This window comes from Brassica napus, chromosome C8, assembly GCF_020379485.1.
Source record: "Brassica napus cultivar Da-Ae chromosome C8, Da-Ae, whole genome shotgun sequence".
Classification (NCBI taxonomy): domain Eukaryota; kingdom Viridiplantae; phylum Streptophyta; class Magnoliopsida; order Brassicales; family Brassicaceae; genus Brassica; species Brassica napus.
The window spans coordinates 2,825,532-2,849,105 of NC_063451.1; the positions used below are offsets into that span (position 1 = coordinate 2,825,532).

Genomic DNA, 23,574 nt, shown 5'->3' on the forward strand with positions numbered 1-23,574 from the left:
TTCTGAGGCCTGACAGGTCGCTATGTAGCGAGTAAAGGTCTGACAGGTCGCTACGAAGCGAGTGGAAGCAAGCCAAGAAGAGTCCTACTTATTTTTGTCGTAAAATCTCAACGGAAACTCCGATTGAGACGAAACAAAAAGCGTTTCGATGAGGATTCAAAAGAGAACCCAAAGGAGGACCTTTCTGAGGCCTGACAGGTCTCTATGTAGCGAGTGAAGGTCTGCAGCTCGCTACGTAGCGAGTGGAAGCAAGCCAAGAAGAGTCCTACTTGTTTTCGTCGTAAAATCTCAACGGAAACTCCGATTGAGACGAAACGAAAAGCGTTTCGATGAGGATTCAAAAGAGAACCTAAAAGATGACCTTTCTGAGGCCTGACAGGTTTCTATGTAGCGAGTGAAGGTCTGACAGGTCGCTATGTAGCGAGTAGAAGCAAGCCAAGAAGAGTCCTCCTTGTTTTCGTCGTAAAATCTCAACGGAAACTCCGATTGAGACGAAACGAAAAGCGTTTCGATGAGGATACAAACGAGAACGCAAAGGAGGACCTTTCTGAGTCCTTGCAGGTCGCTACGTAGCGAGTGGAGAGTTGGCTTGAGCTCGGTCGCTACATAGCGACCGAGCTGTGTGCGTGCTCGGTCGCTACGTAGCGACCGAGCTGTGTGCGTGCTCGGTCGCTACGTAGCGAACGAGCTGTGTGCGTTCTCGGTCGTTACGTAGCGACCGAGCTGTGTGCGTTCTCGGTCGCTACGTAGCGACCGAGCCTTGTGCGTGCTCGGTCGCTATAGAGCTCGATCGCTACGTAGCGACCGAGCTGTGTAATCGATTTGCTGTGCTTCCTTTTTCCGCAATTAACCTAGGGGTTTTCTCCGGTTTTTGGGAGAACAAGTTTTACCCTTCCAAAAAGTTTTCGGAAAACGTGTTTTGGTAAAACCCTTACGCATTGAAACTTCTTTAGCTCGAAAATGAGTCAAACTTACGGGATTTGATAAAATTTATCATTTTCCTTTATGTTTAGACAGAGAAATCGCAAGCTCGTTTCGTAGCACTTCCTGTTGGCGAAAAGTCGAGGCTAGTTTTTTTTTGATTTTTTTTTAGGCACTATGGCATTTGCGTAATCGTTGGCCATAGGCGCAGTGGCGGCTAGGGTTGTCTTACCAGCGTTGTTGCGAACTGCGATTTTGTCTTTCGTGTTTCCAGACATTGTTTTGATCAAGTGGCTGAGAGTGAGATTGATCCGTACCCCCTCCTTCTAGCGCCAAACTGTGGGAACCGAAATTCGCACTGTCGATTTCCGTTTAAATAAGGAAAATAGGAAAACCCTAGTTTCCCAGAGGTCCCGGATATCTGCTAATACCACACGCTAAGCAATCAGAACACGAGATAACAACGATAAATTATATGAAATCGTAAAAAGGGAGCAAAGAGAAATCTTATTCCGAATTTGCGTATGAGCGTTTACAACAAGGTATAAGCCTGGGCTCGAGAGCTGTCGGCGAGATTCCTAGTTCTAAAAACCCTAAGAGGGCTAAACCTAATTGAGGCACAACTCGAATAACAAAAACGGAAAGTTTCCTAATTGCTCTAAGTGCTAAGTTTGCTCTGAGAAAAGTCCTCCCCCTTGCCTCTCGCCTAGGACTCCTTATATACTGGCTCCAAGGTCGGCTTACGCGTTTTCTCTTCTGCCCTTAAGCCGCCATAGCATAAAAATGGAGATTCCATTTTTTCCGATCTTCGTAATTATCTTCAAAATTTCGTATTTATCCGCGGAAACTTGACATTTATCTTTCCTTGCGAACCAAGCGTAATCCGTCATGCGGCTTACGGGCTGTTGGTTAAGAAATCGTAAGTTGGGCCTCGAGTCATGTCTTAGGTCCCTTTGGGCCGTCTTCCGACTCGAAGCGTTTATTACGGCTTCTTTCGATAAAGAATGAACTTTCCGCGGTTTTTACGGTAAAGTTTGATTGATAACTTAGAAATGGCGGGGAACGTGAAATGGATTCGCTATGGTCTTCGGGAGATAGCATCGAAGGGTTGACGAGAATGCACGGACTAATGTCGTATCGACGTTTCGGAAGAGCTCGATTGCTACGTAGCGACCGAGCTTTGGCTCGAGCTCGGTTGCTACGTAGCGACCGAGCTTTGGCTCGAGCTCGGTCACTATGTAGCGACCGAGCTCCTGCTCGAGGTCGGTCGCTACGTAGTGACCGAGCTTTGGCTTGAGCCTTGTCGCTATGTAGCGACCGAGCGGAACATGCGTTCGGTTGCTACGTAGCGACCCTCTTCGAGCTCTTGTTCTATGACTCGCGTTTCTTCCGCAAAGCTTTTCGTAAACAAAAATCTATTTCGAAAAAGTATTTGTCGAAGAAGGTTTTTATGGTTTCTTCTTCGGGGATTTGGACGTTAACTTCGTCGTAACCGTTTTTGATCCCAACATACGTAGCGACCGAGCTTTGTACGTGCTCGGTCGCTACGTAGCAACCAGCTTTTGCGCTGGCGCGGCAACCTTGTTCGAGTCTTTCTCCGATTTTTCTTGAATGTGTTTTCTCCGCAAGATTCTTCGTAAAAATAAATCTTTTTCTAAGATTTATTTTTCGTAAAAACGTTCATGCCGATTTTTACGGACTTTCAGACATTGATTCCGTCGTGACCGATTTTGACCCCAACAATCTTTCTTCTATAAATAAGAAGTTACCTTCTTATTAGAAAAGGATTCTCTCTTCTCCATTTTTGACCTAGAACACTTCTTATAAAGGGTTTATGGATTCTTAGATTTACTTTACACTAGAAACCATTCTTGTAATACAATCTTTGATCAATAAACTCTTTTTGATGTTCATTTCTCATTTGATTCTTTCAAGATTTCTCCTAAACCTCAAGAATCTAATCATTACCCTTAGATTCTTTATTGTATGATTCCAACAAACATTACCAGAATAAACATGAGATTTCATCGCCAATTGTTTGTACGGGATTCAGTCGACTAGGTTGAAAGAACTCGAAAATGGGATGACAAAAGACGTTTTACTAGATCTGATCAAGAAGGGGGTACAAGAGTGACAGGAGATCAAGGAAACAAGCCAAAGCTCGAAGAGCAAATCGGAAGAGGTACAGAACGATTAGGAGTAAAGAGAGACTATAACCCTAGATCTAGCCGCTCAGTGTGTGTGTAGAAGTGTCGATCCCTTTCTTGGTGTTGCCTCCTCTCCCTTTATAGGCTTTCCGTCCTTATGTGCCCTAAATCCGGTCCCCTTTTGGGCCTTAACTTGAGAAGGCCGAGTATACGGGCCTTGGTGGAGTTCCTCCGAGCCGGGTGATTTTGGTCGGCTCGGTCGTCGGCTAAAAGCACTCTAGGACCAAGCTGACAACCTTACTCGCCGAGCCGAGTAAGTTTAAGCTTGTTGGGCTAGCGATGGGCCTTGTGGAGGGATGTAGTCTATCTCCTACAATAAGCCCCCCCAGTTCACTTGTGAGCAGCGTAGCGGTCTCAGTGAATTTGTGGGTCAGGTTCGTTCGGATAACAGGTTTTAGCGTGAATGGCACTTCGCTGTTAGTCGGTCTTCCTCTTGTCTCTTGTCTCTTTCTCTTGTCTCTCTGGCCATTGTTGGACGCATTTAGTCGCTCGAGTAAAGTTCATCATGACTCGCCTACCCCATTCTTGTTGTCTTCGTGATGGGAGACAAGCTTTAGTCGGGCGGCAGGTTACTCGCGAACCGTGAAATGGTTGAACAGGTTTCGCTATTCAGCCGGAGATCGGTTTGGGTGAGAACCGGTTTAGGTCAAAATCAGAGATTGATTTTGGTTTGACTGTTCAACCGGAAACCGGTTTAAGCGAGAAATCGAACCGTCGCGAGTAGGTTTCTGGATAAGTAGGCGGCCCTTGAGGCCCATTTAGGCGCTTCTAGACCTAATGATTGCGTTTGAGAAGTGTGCCTCCGTATTTGCTATAAATTGGTCCTTCCCTTTTGCTTTCGTCATTCTTCTCTGCAGGCTCAGGTATTCCGTTTTCTCTCCCTTCTCTCTACTTTTATTTTCTCTCTCTAGATACGTCATTTGGCGAGTTAGCTTGTCCGCTTGGTTCGTCGGTTTAGTCGTCCCCAGACCGTGAATCATGCCTTCGAAGAGTCGCTTGTCACGCGAGGAGAAGGGGAAGGACGTTGCTACCTCTCCAAGTCCAGCGAGTGGTAGTCCGCTGGATGAGTTCGATTTGATACATCGAGACGCTCTGCGGGATACAGAAAATATGAGTTTATCTCAGCGCCTTTTAGTCGCCGATTCTCACATGCAAACGCGCGAGGAAGCCGCTGGTCGCATCGAAGCCAGTGGTGATAGTGGCACGAGCGGTAGTAGGAACAGTGGGGAAGACCGAAGTGATGCCTCGATAGGTCCTGCGCGGAGTGGTTCTGAAGCATTGAGTCGAGCTCCAAGACCTTCGAGACGAGTTCATCGGAGGGTTCGCTTCGACCAGATAGATTGCCATCCCACAGTCTATCATCCCGGCGGGATCTTTGAGGAACTTTCCCCGCTTCCGCCTGACTTGCAGCATGACCCGCGGGCTCAGTCGTGGGGGAACGTGTTCGGTTCTTGCTCCTCTCACAAGACTGTGAAGGATTTGCTAAGGGAGAATGGTGGCGCCGGTGTTACATACATCATCCCGTCTACCGAGCAACGGCCTTGGTCGCCTCCAGTTGGCTATCAATGTGTGTACGAGTCCTACTTTGGAGATCATACGAAGCTTTGGTTTCCAATCCCGCGGTTGGTGACGTCGTACGAGTTTCGTCGGGACATCGCCATCTCTCAGCTGTTGAACGGGTCGTTGCGTATAGCCGTTATGTTGATGGTTATGGCGGCGGAGATAAATATCTCGATGAGTGTGAGAGTGTTCGAGGAGTTGACTTTCACGAAGGCTAAGCCGAACGGGATTTTCTCGGTGAAGATGCGTGCGAACTACAATGTCTTGACCGGTCATCCGAACAAGACGAAAAATTGGCAACGTTCGTATTTTTATATCAAGTCAGACGAGCATGCTTTCGAAGAACCACCGGGGGACGACTACCGTGTTCTATGGAATAAAGAACTTGGTAGAGATTATCCGTTGGATTTGCTTTCCCTTCGTTGATTCTGACTTTGCCTTCTTTGTTTTTGCAGTTCGCCATCCGAATACGATCGCATATCCGAAGAAATTCTTTGAAAGCGCAGGCGATCGCAACGCATAGCCACCTCTGTTGGCCAGACCTTAGTCGAGTGTGGATACATCGTCAACAAGCCAGAATTTCCAGAGGTAAGTTTGTCGTGGGGATTTTCCTTAGGATCAGTTACGAAGACTTGTTGATGTTCGTATCGAGTTTACGTTTCGGTCTTCCTTTCTGCTGTTGATTGGGAATCGAGGCTTCCTTGTGTTCTCGGGCCCCGTAAGTCGCGCCTGTCCCTTTTTACTCGGAAACAACAGAAGCTCCTAGAAAAAGCTAGAGAGATGGATGGAGTTCCGGACCTGAGCGCTTTATTGAAGGGGAAGCTGCAATTGCTTCCGAAGAAGTCAACTCCTGCTGATGTGCCAGAATCGACCAGTTCCGAAGGCGGTGGAGCTTCCGAAGGTGGTGGAGCTTCCAAGGAGAGATCATCCAGTTTAGTCGACGAGGGCGTTGGGGCAGAGCCTTCTGCTTCGAGTCCCAGAAAAAAGAAGAAGAAGAGCAAGAAAGCAAAGAGGAAAGTAACTGATGAGGGTCCTCTCGAAGAGACCGCTTCTCTCGATGAAGCTTCTGGGGTTTGGGGGCGAGGAAGAAAAAGGGAGGAAGGAAGAGGCCTCGCGAAGGGGCTACTTCCTCTGTCGATCAAGACGAGGCACCAGCAGGAGGACGAGAAGGCGCTGCACAGGATCTCGACGAGACAGACCTGGCCAAGGTGGTGCCTGAGGATCGTCCAAAAAAGAAAACGAAGAAGAAGTCTGTTGACGCGGAGCCGCGTCCTTCTGCTGTTGAGGCGACTCTCGTCGATGTTGCCATGATAAGTAGTGTTTCTCCCGAAACCCCTTCGGAGAAGAAGAGAAAAGTCTCAACGCGAGGGAGTTGTTCCGGGAGTGAGCCTGCTGCGAGCGAGAGGTATGCTCCTGATTCGCCTGCGAGATAAGGCTCTTTTTCTGAAGGTTCCCTCGTGAAGAGAGGGAGAATCAGTTCCCCGACCGCGTCCAGTTTTCTTATGACGAGAAAACCCCTTTAATCTTTAATCCCTTTCAGTGCGCAGAACTGACGCGCCAGATTCGCGTTGGGTTGAAGGAGCTGCCGCAGATAGAAGACCTTTACTTTAAAGACGAGTATATTGATGCTGCCTTCGCGAGAAAGCATGTAATGTGATATTCTCTTATCCTTCGGTTGAATACGTAGCTTGAGTCACTCTGATTAGTTCTATCTCGTTGTTCTGCAGAGTGACGGGAGCATGAACTTTCTCGTCGAAACGGCGTAAGTGCATTGAGTTCCACGCTCGAGGCTCTTCTTCTCCGTGCGATGTTTCAAGCCGGTAGACGCTTGGTTTGACGACTTTGACGATTTTGTAAGGTCCTTGCCATCTAGCGCCGAGTTTGCCGGCGTTAAGTTTCTTAGTGTTCTCGAACACTTTGCGCATGACGAGGTCGCCGAGTTCGAGGGATAGTTCACTTCTTCATCGTCACCGGAAAAATCAGTCGTGGTTTCTACGGTATCAGGAGAAATCGGGATGGGATCCCAGAATCTCTGAATCTTTCAATCGATCAGAGAAATGAGCGTCTCAGCGTGAGCATGATCCTTCATGCCACCCTTCGTTAACTCCATCTCCCTCTCGAAAACATAGTAATCCGCCCGCGTCTCCCAAAGGCTTCCGACTGAGCTGCGACACTCACGGAAGTCGCCCAGCGAGTTGAAAGCATCCTTGAGGTTCACGTACTCAACCTGGAATTGAGAGGTGCGAGTCGCCGAGTTCGAGGGATAGTTCACTTCCTCATCGTCACCGGCAAAATCAGTCGTGTTTTCTACGGTATCAGGAGAAACCGGGATGGGATCCCAGAATCTCTGAATCTTTCCATCGATCGGAGAAATGAGCGTCTCAGCGTGAGCATGATCATTCATGCCACCCTTCATTAACTTCATCTCCCTCTCGAAAACATAGTCATCCTCCCGCGTCTTCCAAAGGCTCCCGACTGAGCCGCGACACTCACGGAAGTCGCCCAGCGAGTTGAAAGCATCCTTGAGGTTCCCGTACTCAACATGGAATTGAGAGGCGCAAGTCTTCATCACCTCGAAAATTTCCCTCTTGCCCTTCCGTTCCGCCCTACGAACAGCCCTGGCATGATCACGAGCGAGTTGAGCATCTCGTGCCAACATCTCGTCTCGCATGCGAGCAAGATCTTTTTCCGCCTTCTCCGCTTTAAAGCGATAGATCATGGCCTCTCTATGGCTCGCCTCAATGGCCGATCCAAGCAAGTTCAAGCCCTGTAAAACCAATTGACACGTCATAAGCAAAAAAAAAAAAAATAAAGATCGTCAAAATGCTTAAAGCTTATACCCCGTTGATGATACGAGATCCTTCCGCGACGACTTTTGGCCTCCCCGACTCGTTCGTGGCCGGAGGAGCATCGAAGCCCGACGGAAGACCAGCGAAGAAATCATCGAAGTCCGGAATAGGGACCTCACTCGTACCGCTTCCATCGCCGAAAGCAAGGTTCGGATCCCATCCTGGAAGCATGCAATCGTCCACCAAAAACTCCAGGTCACCGAGTTCAATATCTTTCCACTTCGAAGAATTCAGCCCCGTCGCAATCGTGGGAGCAGCGTCGGAACCTTGGTCATCAGGCTCGGAATCACTCCTTGTTTCTCCGCCCAAAGCAGGACTAGGATGCACAAACCTCAGCGCCTTTCGAACTCTCTTCGGCGTAAAGGAAGTCCAGAAAAAAAGGACCGTTCCTGAGCAGATCCCTTACCGCAATAATGTCCTCAGGAAACGGAGCAAGAAGATTGATGAAGGGACGATCGTTCGGCAACCTCCAGAACAATGGGATACAACTCTCCTCAACGGACGCGGCGTCTACACGAACAAAGAAGAAAAACTTCTTCCACGAGTTGAAGTTAGAAGTAAACCCCTTAACCACTGACATGAGGTTCCGAGGAACCAGCCTGTACGTGTCCGTATCCTTGATGATCTGTAACCAAAGAAGCGCTTCGAAGTGATCGATGGTAAGGGAGAGACCATGCTCATAGCTCAAGATCAGGACTAAGAGGATTCAGTTGGCTTATCGCCACCCCGAAACGATCCAGCACACGAACGATAATTTCGGGAATCGGGAACCACAAACGACAGCGCACTACGAATGCTTCGTAACAAGTAAAGTAACCCTCTGGGGGACTACTAGCGCGCTCTCCTTGACGAGGAACCCTGAACTCCACCGCATCCAAAATATTGTAGAACGACCGCATGACCTCGAGGAATTTGCTAGTATTCCTACTTGGTGTACCTTCCTCCACCGGGCGACGGTTCATGACCGGGAACGATTTCTCTTTGAGAGGCGTGATCGAACCATAACACGCCACCCACCATGCCTTGTTCTCGGCCGGGTCTACCGAATGAGAAACGAATTCCATCTTTGGCACACAGAGCTCTTCAGAAATGTTCGCGGGCAAGGACCCTTTCTTCGAAATCCTCTTCTTACTCGACATCTCGTGTTTTTCTTTTTTATCAAGAAGGAAATGATAGAGAGAAACAGAAAGAAGAAATAATTTTTCAAGAAACCTATCTATGAGAATGAGTAAGTGTAAAGATTGTGAAGAAATTACCTCCCTTCTTATAGGCATGAGAAATTACTATTTACTTGCGGATTTTCGGACACGAACTTCGCCCAATTACACTAATCTCGTCCGAACTCGCCATACCGCACATTGGGATCTCACTAGAAATCCACGATCCTAACGAGCTGGGGGGCTAACTGTTGGGGTCGAAAACGGTTGCGACGAAGTTAACGTCCAAATCCCCGAAGAAGTAAACCAAAAACCTTCTTCGACAAATAATTTTTCTAAATAAATTCTTCCTTACGAAAAGCTTTGCGAAGGAAACACGAGACATCAGACAAGAGCTCGAAAAGGGTCGCTGCACAGCGACCGAACGAGTGTTCCGCTCGGTCGCTACGAGCTCTTCCAAAACGTCGATACGACATTAGTCCATGCATTCTCGTCTACCCTTCGATGCTATCTCCCGAAGACCGTAGCGAACCCATTTCATGTTCCCCGCCATTCTAAGTTATCGATTAAACTTTACCAAAAAATCTGCGGAAAGTTCGTTCTTTATCGAAAGAAGCCGTAATAAACGCTTCGAGTCAGAAGACGGCCCAAAGGGACCTAAGACATGACTCGAGGCCCAACTTACAATTTATTAACCAACAGCCCGTAAGCCGCATGACGGTTTACGTTTGGTTCACAAGGAAAGAAAAAAGTCAAGTTTCCGCGGATAAATACGAAATTTTGAAGATAATTACGAAGATCGGAAAAAATAGAATATCTCCATTTTTATGCTATGGCGGCTTAAGGGCAGAAGAGGAAAAGCGTAAACCGACCTAGGAGCCAGTATATAAGGATTCCTAGGCGAGAGGCATGGAGAGAGACTTTTCTCAGAGCAAACTTAGCACTTAGAGCATTTAGGCATATTTCTGTTTTTGTTATTCGAGCTGCGACTCAGCTAGGTTATCGCCGTCTTAGGGTTTTAGAGCTAGGAATCTCGCCGACAGCTCTCGTGGCCCAGGCTCTTACCTTGTTGCAACGCTCAAATGCGAATTCGGAATAAGATCTACTTTGCTCTCTTTTCGATTTCTTATACTTTTTCGTTGTTATTCTTGTGTTCTGATTGCTTGGCGTGTGGTATTAGCAGATATCCGGGACCTCTGAGAAATTAGGATTTTCCTACTTTCCTTATTTAAACGGAAATCGACAGTGCGAATTTCGGTTCCCACACCTCCGACGTTCGAAGATGCCCCAGTACATAGAACTCAAGAAGGAGAGGATGCTCGACGCCCTCGACGAGATCGAAGAGCGAAGGGACCAAGCTCTGCTCCGGATCCAAAACTATCAGCATCAAATAGAGAGCTACTACAACAAAAAAATCTTGGCCAGACCCCTCGAACTCGGCGACCTCGTCATGCGCAAAGTGTTCGAGAACACTAAGGAACTTAACGCCGGCAAACTCGGCGCTAGATGGGAAGGACTATACAAAATCGTCAAAGTCGTCAAACCAGGCGTCTACCGGCTTGAAACATCGCGCGGAGAAGAAGTGCCTCGAGCGTGGAACTCAATGCACTTACGCTGTTTCTACTCGTAGGAACGACAAACCTAAGGCGCCTTCCCAAAAAAAAAAAAAAAAAAAAAAAACCGTGTAGATGCACCTCCGCGGTCACTTCCACTCAACCGAGTAAATGCGCCTCAAACAGCCACTTTTACTCAGGTAAAATGAACTACGGATGGCTTGATCCTCAACTGAGGTACGTAGGCAGCCTTAACCGGTCCAGCTGTAACAACACCAAAGTCAAAAACTTTGTTTTGGTCTCAATCGACCAACAAAGGATCGATGAAACTCGCCCGTCATAGGATAGTCATCGTATCAGTACGCGGACACTCACACCCCACCACTCAGCTATGCCCTGATCATACACTTAGCTGAAGGACCCAACGCTCGCAAGTCACATATGCCTCTGGCGCATTGACCGACCAAAAAGAGTGAAATCTATACCTTTTTTCGACTGACGAGTAAAGGATTAGCTACCCAAAGACTCGACTGTCATTGAAAAAACGGATAAGAGAACCTTTCTCTCTTAAACTTGGTCTCTCGTCTTTCGGAATTGAATAACGTCCATAGACATTATCTCAACCGAAACGCGACGAGGATTGATAAAGTCCCTTAAAGGCTTGTTTCGTTATCTATTTGCAAAAATTAAGAATCAGGGACCTATCGTTCCTAAGCAAACACGCTACAAAACTTTCAGGTGAATTGAGACTTACTTAGAACATTGCAAATACAGGTAAGAAACAACACATGGACCTAAAGCTTTCTTAAAATAGCAACTCGCCGATAAGATAAAAATGTGTCTAAGCATACAACAAAAGGGCCCAACAGGACCACAAATACATCACGACAGGAAACACACAAAAAAAATATAACAATACAAACATCAACGGAGGGTCAAGCAGCGGAATCTTGTTCGTTCCCGCTCAGCACACTCAGAGCAGGAGGATCCTCGGGGTCTTCAGCAACGGAAACAATCGGGCCCTCCACTCGAGCAGGAACAGGAATGAGAAGATCAGCGTTAGAGGACGGGATGCTTGATGAGCTCCCTTTCCCGATATCACTTGTTGTCTCTTCCTCGTTGGGTTCTCGCGACGGCGTCTTCTTAGCTCGATCGCCTTCTTCCTCCTCATCCTCTCATCCCTCAGAGGAAGTATCAGAGACTAGAACAGGGTCTTCAATGCCCACATTCTCAGTCCTTCCTTCTCGGATTAAGACACCATCTGTCTCGGGGTTACCTTTCTCGGGGTTCTCCTCGAGGTTATCTTTCTCGGGACTCTCCTCGAGGGCATCTTTCTCCGGATCTGCAGCGTGTTCTGTCAGGGCCAACGTGATGCCAACCGTCGGCACTTCAGATGGCTCCTCGACGAGATGCGGGAGGTAATGAGCTGAGAAGCCATCTCCGACCCGATCAGATCCACGTTCGACCCAAACGGATCAAACGATGCCCGAAACCTTTCCTCAACAAAGCGAGAAGGAAGAGATAGCGGAGAGAGAGTAAGATCGCTGTCTGACAGCGGATTCACACGAAGATTCGTAGCCTCAGCCTCATGAACCTTCTCCTGCTCGACGAAGACATCTATCTTCTCTTGCGGGATCTCCGTCCCACCGCCCTTTATCATCTCAAGGTATTTTCTCGTTCCCGAAGCTTGCCCATATAAATTCTTTGCCTTTCCAAAGGCATCTAGACGAATAAGGTAGTCGCGCACGCGACCAAAGCAACGATTCGCCTTGTCGGTCATAGCAGCCTGGACCCTTTCCCTCTCGCGAGCAACTTCTAAGCTCCACGAATCCTTTAGGCGTTGCCTCTCCTTGATTAATTTCTCCACCGCAGCATCCCTCTCTGCGAGGAGCTCAGCGTTCTCCTTCTCGAGTGCCGTAGTAGCTTGCTCCAAGCGAGTCTTCTCTCGGGCAAGCTCTTTCTTTGAGGCTCTATCAGACTTAAGCTTTCCTTCAAGCTCATCGAACTTTACTCGAAGAACTTCTTTCTCTTTAGCAGCCTTATCATTGGCTTTCTTGTGCTCGGTCCTAACCCTCTCAATCGCCTTCAACCTCGCCTGAGCAAGCTTCTGCGAGGCTCCCAATTGGACCATCGTCTACTTCAGAGTGTTGTCGTACTTCTCGACGAGAAAGTTCATGCTCCCATCACTCTGCAGAACAACGAGATAAAACTAATCAGAGTGACTTAAGCTACGTATTCGACAGAAGGATAAGAGAATAGCACATTACCCGCTTTCTCGCGAAGGCAGCATCAATATACTCGTCTTTAAAGTAAAGGTCTTCTATCTGCGGCAACTCCTTCGTCCCACCGCGAATCTGGCGCGTCAGTTTTGCGCACTGAAGGGGATTAAAGATTAAAGGGGTTTTCTCGTCATAAGAAAACTGGACTCGGTCGGGGAACTCGATTCTCCCTCTCTTCGCGAGGGAACCTTCAGAACGAGAGCCTTTTCTCGCAGGCGAATCAGGGGCAGACCTCTCGCTCGCAGCAGGCTCACTCCCAGAACCACTCCCTCGCGTTGAGACCTTTCTCTTCTTCTCCGAAGGGGTTACGGGAGAAACGCTACTTCTCATGGCGACATCGACGAGAGTCGCCTCAACAGCAGAAGGATGCGGCTCCACGTCAACAGACTTCTTCTTCGTTTTCTTTTTTGGACGATCCTCAGGCACCGCCTCGGCCAGGTCTGTCTCGACGAGATCCTCTGCAGCGCCTTCTCGTCCTCCTGCTGGCGCCTCGTCTTGATCGACAGAGGAAGTAGCCCCTTCGCGAGGCCTCTTCCTTCCTCCCTTTTTCTTCCTCGCCTAGAAGCTTCATCGAGAGAAGCGGTCTCTTCGAGAGGAGCCTCGTCAGTTGCTTTCCTCTTTGCTTTCTTGCTCTTCTTCTTCTTTCTAGGACTCGAAGCAGTGATGCAAGACTTTTCAAGGATCTAAGATCAAATCAATGTAGTATAAAAGATTGTCGAACCAATCCTAGGTGATTCTAAAGCAAAGGGAATGCAAGTTCATGCTTAAGCTAAGTGCGATCCGGTTTTAAGATGGTATGAACTAAGAACTAATAAGCTAATGCAATAAAGTAATGATCTTTCTTTCTCAATTTGAAGCAAGAGGACTCATGGGGCTAGGCATTTGATCTTGGGTGATGTAGATTCATTCTAAGGGTGGCAAGGTATCAATCAAACACTTTCCTTATGCCTAGACACTAAGCTAAACAAGCTCTATCTCTAGATGAATGTTCTTTTGGTAAAGCAACTCAAGCATCTAATCTCTTAGGTTGAATATTACTAAAGCAAACATGGAGAACAAGTCTAATAGCAATCTTAACTCCTTTAGCAACTAATCTCTTAGGTAAAGCAAGCTAAAAGCATTGAAGAGTTGGTTCAGGCATTTCATCATACACCTTGTGGGCATGAAATGCCTAGAGATCTATTTTAGTATGATCATGACTAAAATAGCATTGAGAACCCTCAACAAGCAAGGAAACAAGTAAATCTAACACTAAACACCCTAGATCTTCTCTAATCACCCTTAATCACCCTAGCCCATGAATCCAAGATTAGTCTACTCACTAATAGACATGAATAACCCCAAAACCATGGATGATTCAAGGTTAAACATGATTAGAGAGCAAGATAATCAAGCAAAGATAAGAACTTATGATCAAGATTAGATCTTTCACCTAAAAGTTCTTTGTGATTAGATAGAGAATAAGATAATCCTTAGTTTAGAATTACAAAAGTATTTATATCATCTTTGGATAACCTAATGGTTTCCTTTAAAAAGTCTAAAATACCCTTAAGAAATATCTAAAATTGCTTAAGTAAAATCGCACGACCCGGGTAGCAGTCGCTAGCAACAACCCGCGTGAAGCACCCCAAGTTGAAGCGTTAAGCAGCTACAAATACGCGCGCGGGTACGACTCCCCGCGTCCTTCTCCCCGCTTCAGACCGTCGACATTGTCTCTCTCCGTACGCGCAGGTAGGCGATCCCGCGAGCCTTCAACCCGCTGTAGCCTGAGCTTGGAGACTATGGTTCGTCGTCTCTGTTATGGTTCATCGTCTCTGTTCTAGTCGAGCCTCTCCTCTCCGACCATCAAACAGCCCTACTCGAGCCTGATTTCTTCTTCCTCCGTGACTGCGCCACCGTCTCCTCCAAGCCACGACCAAGCTTCCTCTGTGGCGTCAGTGTCTCCATCTCCGTCGCTTGCTCCACTACGGGATCCCGTCCAAGCCGTGCTCTCAGGTGCTCGAGTCTCGTCGTCGTCGAGCTTTGCAGTGGTTGGAATCAGCCTCGCCGTCGTTCGCGTTGAAACCAAGCTCTCGATCTCCTCCAATGGAGACTTCTTCAATATTTACAAGAAAGGTCCCCGGAATCTTGATTATTTACACATTCGCCCCAAACTCTTAAAGTTGCATAAAAGACCTCTCGAATTGGCCCTGAATCTTTTGATTGTGCAAAATAACCCAAGCGACTTCCTCTGAATTTGCAGCATTGTCCACCGACTCTTGATGGTTCTCAAACTGGCCACAAACTGTGTAATTTGCAAGTATAACCTTGCGATTTTGCCACAAACTTCTCAAGTGTGCACATTAGCCCCTATTTATGCAATTATGCATGTAAATGCAATATTAAGACCTAAATGCAACCTAGAATGATAAAAATAAGCTAAATGAGATGCTAAATACCATTAAGATCATGAGTTATCAACTCCCCCACACTAGTCCTTTACTTGTCCACAAGTAAACTTTAAAAACAATCAAGAGGAAGATATTTAAAATTGGGAGCTTATAACCAAAAGAAACTCTTTCTAGCCTTCAATATGACATCCTAAATAAAACATAGCAAATAGCATGAGCAACTCCCTTGTTATACTCTAGCTTCTCTAGGCCTATCCATACTCTTATGAGACTCAAGTTGCAATACTCATCAACCAACAAGTTTCTTCAACCAGCTCTCACATTGATTCACAAACACACACAAGGTGAATTCTCACAAATGGACACATGATCTCAATCATTTGGCTAGGTAAGCAATGGTCTAATATGAATGAAAAGAAGGATTCAAATGTTGTCATTTCAAGGTGGTTATCACTCAAGAACAAGGAGCTTGATCATTATGCAAAATTTATCTAAGATTAGAAGCAACTCATGCATACATAGATTCATTCTCATCATTCTACCCCATTCTTAAGTGATTACAAATTCTACACCCATTTCATTTATCCCATAACCCAAAATGAAAAACACTCACATCACTCACCCAATGAACAACATTCTTTTCTTAAGACTCAACCACTAAGGACCTCTTATTCACTTTTCACATTTCTAAGCTCTAACACTTTTTATTATCCCTTCCCCACTATCTTATTGAATCTTTCTTTTTTTTTTTTTTTCTTTTTCTCCATTTTTTTTTTTTTTTTTTTTTTTATAGGGGGAAGGTCTCAAACAATACAATCAAGAGCTTTCTTATTTTTCTATTCTAGGTCCCTAGGGCTTTTCTTTCTCATGACAATCTTTTGTTCATCAATCTCAACTTTATCACTTCCCAAACCCAAGATATAAACCTTTAAGGAACAAAGACCCCACTCACCATCCTAGAAGCTAGCTCAAATGATGACCCTATGCTAGCAAGAGATGAGAACAAATCCATGTCGCTCCCAATACTCTCAAGATTTTGCACATGACAAACTATCAAAAGAGGCCTCACTCATGCAATTCAATGTTTGGTCTCAAAGAATGGTTAGGGTTGTAGGGTATGGAGTGCCATTTGGGTTAACAAAGATTGGCATAATGGAATAAGATAACCCAAATGTGTATGAGATCCATGATCAAGTATGCAAGTGCCCATATGCAAGAGAGATTAAGTTCATTCAAGCCAAGTTAAGATTGGAGCTGATCTTAAAAACAATGCCAACATCAAGCAAGCAAACAAGTTTCAAGAAGAGTTTTCAAGGCTCGAAGCTTACAAGTTTTTTTTCAAAAGATGCTTAAGCTACTTGATATGTTTAGCTAGGATGTCAAATTGAGTTCTAGACATGTGTTCTTTACAAGGTTTCTCCCAATGCATGAATGCAATCTAAATGCTTCTAGACTCAATCCTAAAGATGCAAATGATGCAACTAAATGCTTATTTTTGTGATTTTCGAAATTTTTCAATTTTTGTGGATTTTCTATGCAAATAATTATTCACAATGCAATGCATGAGACTTAATGACAAGTAGACAAAACAAAACACAATGTGAGATAGTAGACTTTCCCCCAAACTTACTTCACACAATCTCTTGTGTGAGAATAAGCTCAAAGGAGAGATCTACGGGAAATACATAAACATGATAACTAAGTATTTACAAAGGTAGAATGCACTTACTTGAAGTTGCCTGTCATAAGAGAAGGGAAATGAGGAGGGAGGACTTGTTGTCACCTTGGAATTTTCGACATAACCCTTGGGAATTTTTTAGAATTCCCCCAAACTTGTCCCTAAGCTTATTCAAACACACTAAAGCAAGAAAACGATATATAAATATATATACAAAGGATACCATGGGACTTCCTCCCAAGTGAGCTTGTTTTAAGTCTCTAGCTTGAATTTCCTTCCAATTGGCTAATGAAGAGGAGGATCTTTCCCACCTTCAAGAGTGATGGTGAGGACTTGAGAGAGAAGCTCTTGAAGCTTGATTGGATCATCTTGGAGCTGTGAAGTGATGATGGCCCTTGCACTTGAGAATGGCTTAGACCTCCCCTTGCATTTGATTTTGTACTCAATGGCCCCATCTTTAAGCTTCATTGGGTGGAGAGTGAGAGTGTGAAGAGTCTTATCAAGAGGTGGAGGCTGAGGTTCTTTCACAATCTTCTTCTTGTCATGAGCAACCTTTGTAGCTCTACTCACCTCCAACTTTTTAGCACTTTCCAAGTGCTCATCACACAGCTCTTTAGAGGACTCTCCAACAAGACTTTCTTTCTCAATACCAATCCCTTCAGCCTTTGTCTTCTCAATGGAGGATGCTCCACAAGTGATTGTTCCACAATACCCAGCATTCATCTTTGGGGATTTTAGTGGATAGGAGACAGCTTTGTTCACATTTAGGAGTGTGACCTTCTTGTTGGCAAAGTCTATGCAAGCTCCCACTGTTGTGAGGAATGGAGTGCCAAGGATCAATGAGACTCTCTTCTCAGTTGCCATCTTCAGAACAGTAAGGTCTATAGGAATGGTGCATGCTCCAATTTTCAAAGGGAAATCCTTGATGAGACCAATAGGAGTTGTAGAAGAGGAATCTCCAAACTGTATGGAAGATGTGTTTGGCTCCATGCTCTCAATCCCTAGACTCTTCATCATCTCCATTGAGATCACATTCACACTTGCACCAGAATCAACAAGAGCATCATCAAAAGTGAGCTTACCAAGGTAGCAAGGCAAGGTGAACATCCCTTGAGACTCAAGCTTAGGGAGGGACTTTGGAGGGATTGGTGGATCAATCTTCGGAATGGAGATGTCCAAAAGCTCGGCCACTTCAGTTTGGTGGTCTAGAATGTCATTAATGAGCATCATCTGGACATGAGCTTCACGCATACCCGAGATTTCTGGAAGCCTGACCCCAACATCACTAAGATCTTTCCTGAACTTGGAGAGCACCTTTTTCTGAGCTTTGGTGAGAACTCTTTGGGGGAAAGGGAGATGATCATAGGGTGATAGCACAACATTAGTTGCTTCCTCTAGCTCAACCTTTTTCAGCTTGTAGTCAGCCTTGGGCTCAGCTCTCTGCAGATTTGTTGCTTCAACCTTTGTGGCAGCATCTTTCACAATTTGTGCTTCAGCTGTGGCTACAACAAATCTCTCAACTTCCCCAAACTCAGTTCCACATACTAATCTTTCAATCTCATCCTCCTCTTTCTCATGATCACTCAGCTCAATCTTTGGAGAAGTAGTGGAGAAGACAGCATTGCAAGACTCCTTGAGGTTCTTTTCTAGTTTTCCTGGTAAAGACCCCATTGGCTGCTTCGAGGATGAAGGCATAGAAGCAACTTGACTCTCCAAAGCCTTGAGATGAGAGGCAAGTTGCATGTACTTGTTGTTGAGGTCAGCATAGTTCCCATCAATCTTTGCATGGATGTTCTTGAACTCATAAATCATGGTCTTCTCATTTCTGGCCTGAAATTCCAAGAGTTGCTTGAACATAGAATCCACACTTGAATCTGGAGCTTGAGCTTGAGAAGAAATTCCTTGAGTCTGAGGAGATTGGTTGGCTTGAGGATAGTTCTGCTTGGCTTGGTAACCTCCTTGTTGATTCTTGTAGTAAGGTCTTTGCTTGTTTTGGTACTGAAAATTGGGTCCCTTCCTGTACCAAGAACCATTGTAGTTGATGAAGCATACCTCTTCTTGACCTTCCAAACCATCAACCTCATTGACCTTGGGAGGAAGCTCTTAAATAGGACCACCCACAAAGTTCATCTGCTCCTGTTTAGCTTGGTTGGAAAGAAGCAAATCCATCTTCTCTTTCAAGGACTTGATCTCTTTCTTTGTCTGCTGATCATCACTTCTGTTGATCCTATCATGCTCCTCACTGTAGACTGAGTCACTCTTGGCCATGTTATCTACCAGTTCCTCTGCCTCTTCCTCAGTTCTTCCCAAAAAGAAACTATTGCTGGCAGTATCAAGCCTGTTTCGGCATTGTGGTAGAGCTCCTCTATAGAAGGTGCTAAGCAAACTCTCCTTGCTGAAACCATGATGAGGGCATTGAGACCAATAGCCCTTGAACCTCTCCCATGCTTCACTGAAGCTCTCTAGACCTTTCTGTTGAAACCCGGAGATTTCGTTCCTGATCTTAGCTGTCCTTGAAGTAGAGAAGAACTTGTCTAGGAAAGCTCTCTTGCACTCATCCCAAGTAGTGACAGTGCCACTTGGAAGAGTCTTCTCCCAGTGGTGTGCTTTGTCTCCCAAAGAGAAAGGGAACAACTTCAACTTGAAAGCATCTTCAGAAACACCATTTGTCTTGGACAAGCCACAATACTTATCAAACTTGTACAAGTGATCAAAATGGTCTTCAGCAGCAAGACCATGATACTTGTTGTTCTCTATGGTGTTGAGCAGCCCTGACTTGATCTCAAAGTTGTTGTTCTCCACAGCTGGAGCTCTGATTCCCAACTTATGACCATTAATGTGAGGTTGATCGTAGGCTCCAATGGCACGAGCTTGACGCTATGGATGTTGTGGCTGGCGCTGTGGTCTTAAAGGATCAGCTCTTGGATTAATGCCTCCGTGGGCATCACCATCTTGAGGTAGATTCTCCATATTAAACCCCAACCTTTGCAAGTGAGCCTGTTGCTCTACTTCTCTTCTCTGTCTTGCTATCTCCCTCTCAAGTGCTCTAATGTCTTCAACTCTTGGAACTAGGTTTGTTGGACTTCTGCTCCTTGTGTTCATACACCTGAAATGCAAAGGGAGAAGAACAAAGAGAAGCAATAACACAATTAAATAAAATTTGACTTAGTCTCAAGCAAATGACTAAATCCCAATGTCACAATCAACTTAGAATTTGGCAACGGCGCCAATTTGATGCAATACTTTTCAAGGGTCTAAGATCAAATCAATGTAGTATAAAAGATTGTCGAACCAATCCTAGGTGATTCTAAAGCAAAGGGAATGCAAGTTCATGCTTAAGCTAAGTGCGATCCGGTTTTAAGATGGTATGAACTAAGAACTAATAAGCTAATGCAATAAAGTAATGATATTTCTTTCTCAATTTGAAGCAAGAGGACTCATGGGGCTAGGCATTTGATCTTGGGTGATGTAGATCCATTCTAAGGGTGGCAAGGTATCAATCAAACACTTTCCTTATGCCTAGACACTAAGCTAAACAAGCTCTATATCTAGATGAATGTTCTTTTGGTAAAGCAACTCAAGCATCTAATCTCTTAGGTTGAATGTTACTAAAGCAAACATGGAGAGCAAGTCTAATAGCAATCTTAACTCCTTTAGCAACTAATCTCTTAGGTAAAGCAAGCTAAAAGCATTGAAGAGTTGGTTCAGGCATTTCATCATACACCTTGTGGGCATGAAATGCCTAGAGATCTATTTTAGTATGATCATGACTAAAGTAGCATTGAGAACCCTCAACAAGCAAGGAAACAAGTAAATCTAACACTAAACACCCTAGATCTTCTCTAATCACCCTTAATCACCATAGCCCATGAATCCAAGATTAGTCTACTCACTAATAGACATGAATAACCACAAAACCATGGATGATTTAAGGTTAAACATGATTAGAGAGCAAGATAATCAAGCAAAGATAAGAACTTATGATCAAGATTAGATCTTTCACCTAAAAGTTCTTTGTGATTAGATAGAGAATAAGATAATCCTTAGTTTAGAATTACAAAAGTATTTATATCATCTTTGGATAACCTAATGGTTTCCTTTAAAAAGTCTAAAATACCCTTAAGAAATATCTAAAATTGCTTAAGTAAAATCGCACGACCCGGGTAGCAGTCGCTAGCAACAACCCGCGTGAAGCACCCCAAGTTGAAGCGTCAAGCAGCTACAAATACGCGCGCGGGTACGACTCCCCGCGTCCTTCTCCCCGCTTCAGACCGTCGACATTGTCTCTCTCCGTACGCGCGGGTAGGCGATCCCGCGAGCCTTCAACCCGCTGTAGCCTGAGCTTGGATACTATGGTTCGTCGTCTCTGTTATGGTTCATCGTCTCTGTTCTACTCGAGCCTCTCCTCTCCGACCATCAAACAGCCCTACTCGAGCCTGATTTCTTCTTCCTCGCCTTGATCAAGCCGTGACTGCGCCACCGTCTCCTCCAAGCCACGACCAAGCTTCCTCTGTGGCGTCAGTGTATCCATCTCCGTCGCTTGCTCCACTACGGGATCCCGTCCAAGCCGTGCTCTCAGGTGCTCGAGTCTCGTCGTCGTCGAGCTTTGCCATGGTTTGAATCAGCCTCGCCGTCGTTCGCGTTGAAACCAAGCTCTCGATCTCCTCCAATGGAGACTTCTTCAATATTTGCAAGACAGGTCCCCGAAATCTTGATTATTTACACATTCGCCCCAAACTCTTAAAGTTGCATAAAAGACCTCTCGAATTGGCCCTGAATCTTTTGATTGTGCAAAATAACCCAAGCGACTTCCTCTGAATTTGCAGCATTGTCCACCGACTCTTGATGGTTCTCAAACTGGCCACAAACTGTGTAATTTGCAAGTATAACCTTGCGATTTTTCCACAAACTTCTCAAGTGTGCACATTAGCCCCTATTTATGCAATTATGCATGTAAATGCAATATTAAGACCTAAATGCAACCTAGAATGATTAAAATGAGTTAAATGAGATGCTAAATACCATTAAGATCATGAGTTATCAACTCCCCCACACTAGTCCTTTACTTGTCCACAAGTAAACTTTAAAAACAATCAAGAGGAAGATATTTAAAATTGGGAGCTTATAACCAAAAGAAACTCTTTCTAGCCTTCAATATGACATCCTAAATAAAACATAGCAAATAGCATGAGCAACTCCCTTGTTATACTCTAGCTTTTCTAGGCCTATCCATACTCTTATGCCTCTACTCAAGTTGCAATACTCATCAACCAACAAGTTTCTTCAACCAGCTCTCACATTGATTCACAAACACACACAAGGTGAATTCTCACAAATGGACACATGATCTCAATCATTTGGCTAGGTAAGCAATGGTCTAATATGAATGAAAAGAAGGATTCAAATGTTGTCATTTCAAGGTGGTTATCACTCAAGAACAAGGAGCTTGATCATTATGCAAAATTTATCTAAGATTAGAAGCAACTCATGCATACGTAGATTCATTGTCATCATTCTACCCCATTCCTAAGTGATTACAAATTCTACACCCATTTCATTTATCCCATAACCCAAAATGAAAAACACTCACATCACTCACCCAATGAACAACATTCTTTTCTTAAGACTCAACCACTAAGGACCTCTTATTCACTTTTCACATTTCTAAGCTCTAACACTTTTTATTATCCCTTCCCCACTATCTTATTGAATCTTTCTTTTTTTTCTTTTTCTTTTTCTCCATTTTCTTTTTTTTTTTTTTTTTTAGAGGGGGAAGGTCTCAAACAATACAATCAAGAGCTTTCTTATTTTTCTATTCTAGGTCCCTAGGGCTTTTCTTTCTCATGACAATCTTTTGTTCATCAATCTCAACTTTATCACTTCCCAAACCAAAGATATAAACCTTTAAGGAACAAAGACCCCACTCACCATCCTAGAAGCTAGCTCAAATGATGACCCTATGCTAGCAAGAGATGAGAACAAATCCATGTCGCTCCCAATACTCTCAAGATTTTGCACATGACAAACTATCAAAAGAGGCCTCACTCATGCAATTCAATGTTTGGTCTCAAAGAATGGTTAGGGTTGTAGGGTATGGAGTGTCATTTGGGTTAACAAAGATTGGCATAATGGAATAAGATAACCCAAATGTGTATGAGATCCATGATCAAGTATGCAAGTGCCCATATGCAAGAGAGATTAAGTTCATTCAAGCCAAGTTAAGATTGGAGCTGATCTTAAGAACAATGCCAACATCAAGCAAGCAAACAAGTTTCAAGAAGAGTGTTCAAGGCTCGAAGCTTACAATTTTTTTTTCAAAAGATGCTTAAGCTACTTGATATGTTTAGCTAGGATGTCAAATTGAGTTCTAGACATGTGTTCTTTACAAGGTTTCTCCAAATGCATGAATGCAATCTAAATGCTTCTAGACTCAATCCTAAAGATGCAAATGATGCAACTAAATGCTTATTTTTGTGATTTTCGAAATTTTTCAATTTTTGTGGATTTTCTATGCAAATAATTATTCACAATGCAATGCATGAGACTTAATGACAAGTAGACAAAACAAAACACAATGTGAGATAGTAGACTCTCCCCCAAACTTACTTCACACAGTCTCTTGTGTGAGAATAAGCTCAAAGGAGAGATCTACGGGAAATACATGAACATGATAACTAAGTATTTACAAAGGTAGAATGCACTTACTTGAAGTTGCCTGTCATAAGAGAAGGGAAATGAGGAGGGAGGACTTGTTGTCACCTTGGAATTTTCGACATGACCCTTGGGAATTTTTTAGAATTTCCCCAAACTTGTCCCTAAGCTTATTCAAACACACTAAAGCAAGAAAAAGATATATAAAGATATATACAAAGGATACCATGGGACTTCCTCCCAAGTGAGCTTGTTTTAAGTCTCTAGCTTGACTTTCCTTTCAATTGGCTAATGAAGAGGAGGATCTTTCCCACCTTCAAGAGTGATGG

The 23,574-nt window shown here is 44.7% G+C and overlaps 1 non-coding gene across 1 annotated transcript; it reads left to right on the plus strand.

The window, feature by feature from the left end:
* Positions 1-18,992: 18,992 nt before the first annotated feature.
* Positions 18,993-19,099, plus strand: LOC125592244. Its single transcript, XR_007328082.1, has one exon. It is a non-coding gene; the product is annotated as a small nucleolar RNA R71 (small nucleolar RNA).
* Positions 19,100-23,574: the final 4,475 nt, after the last annotated feature.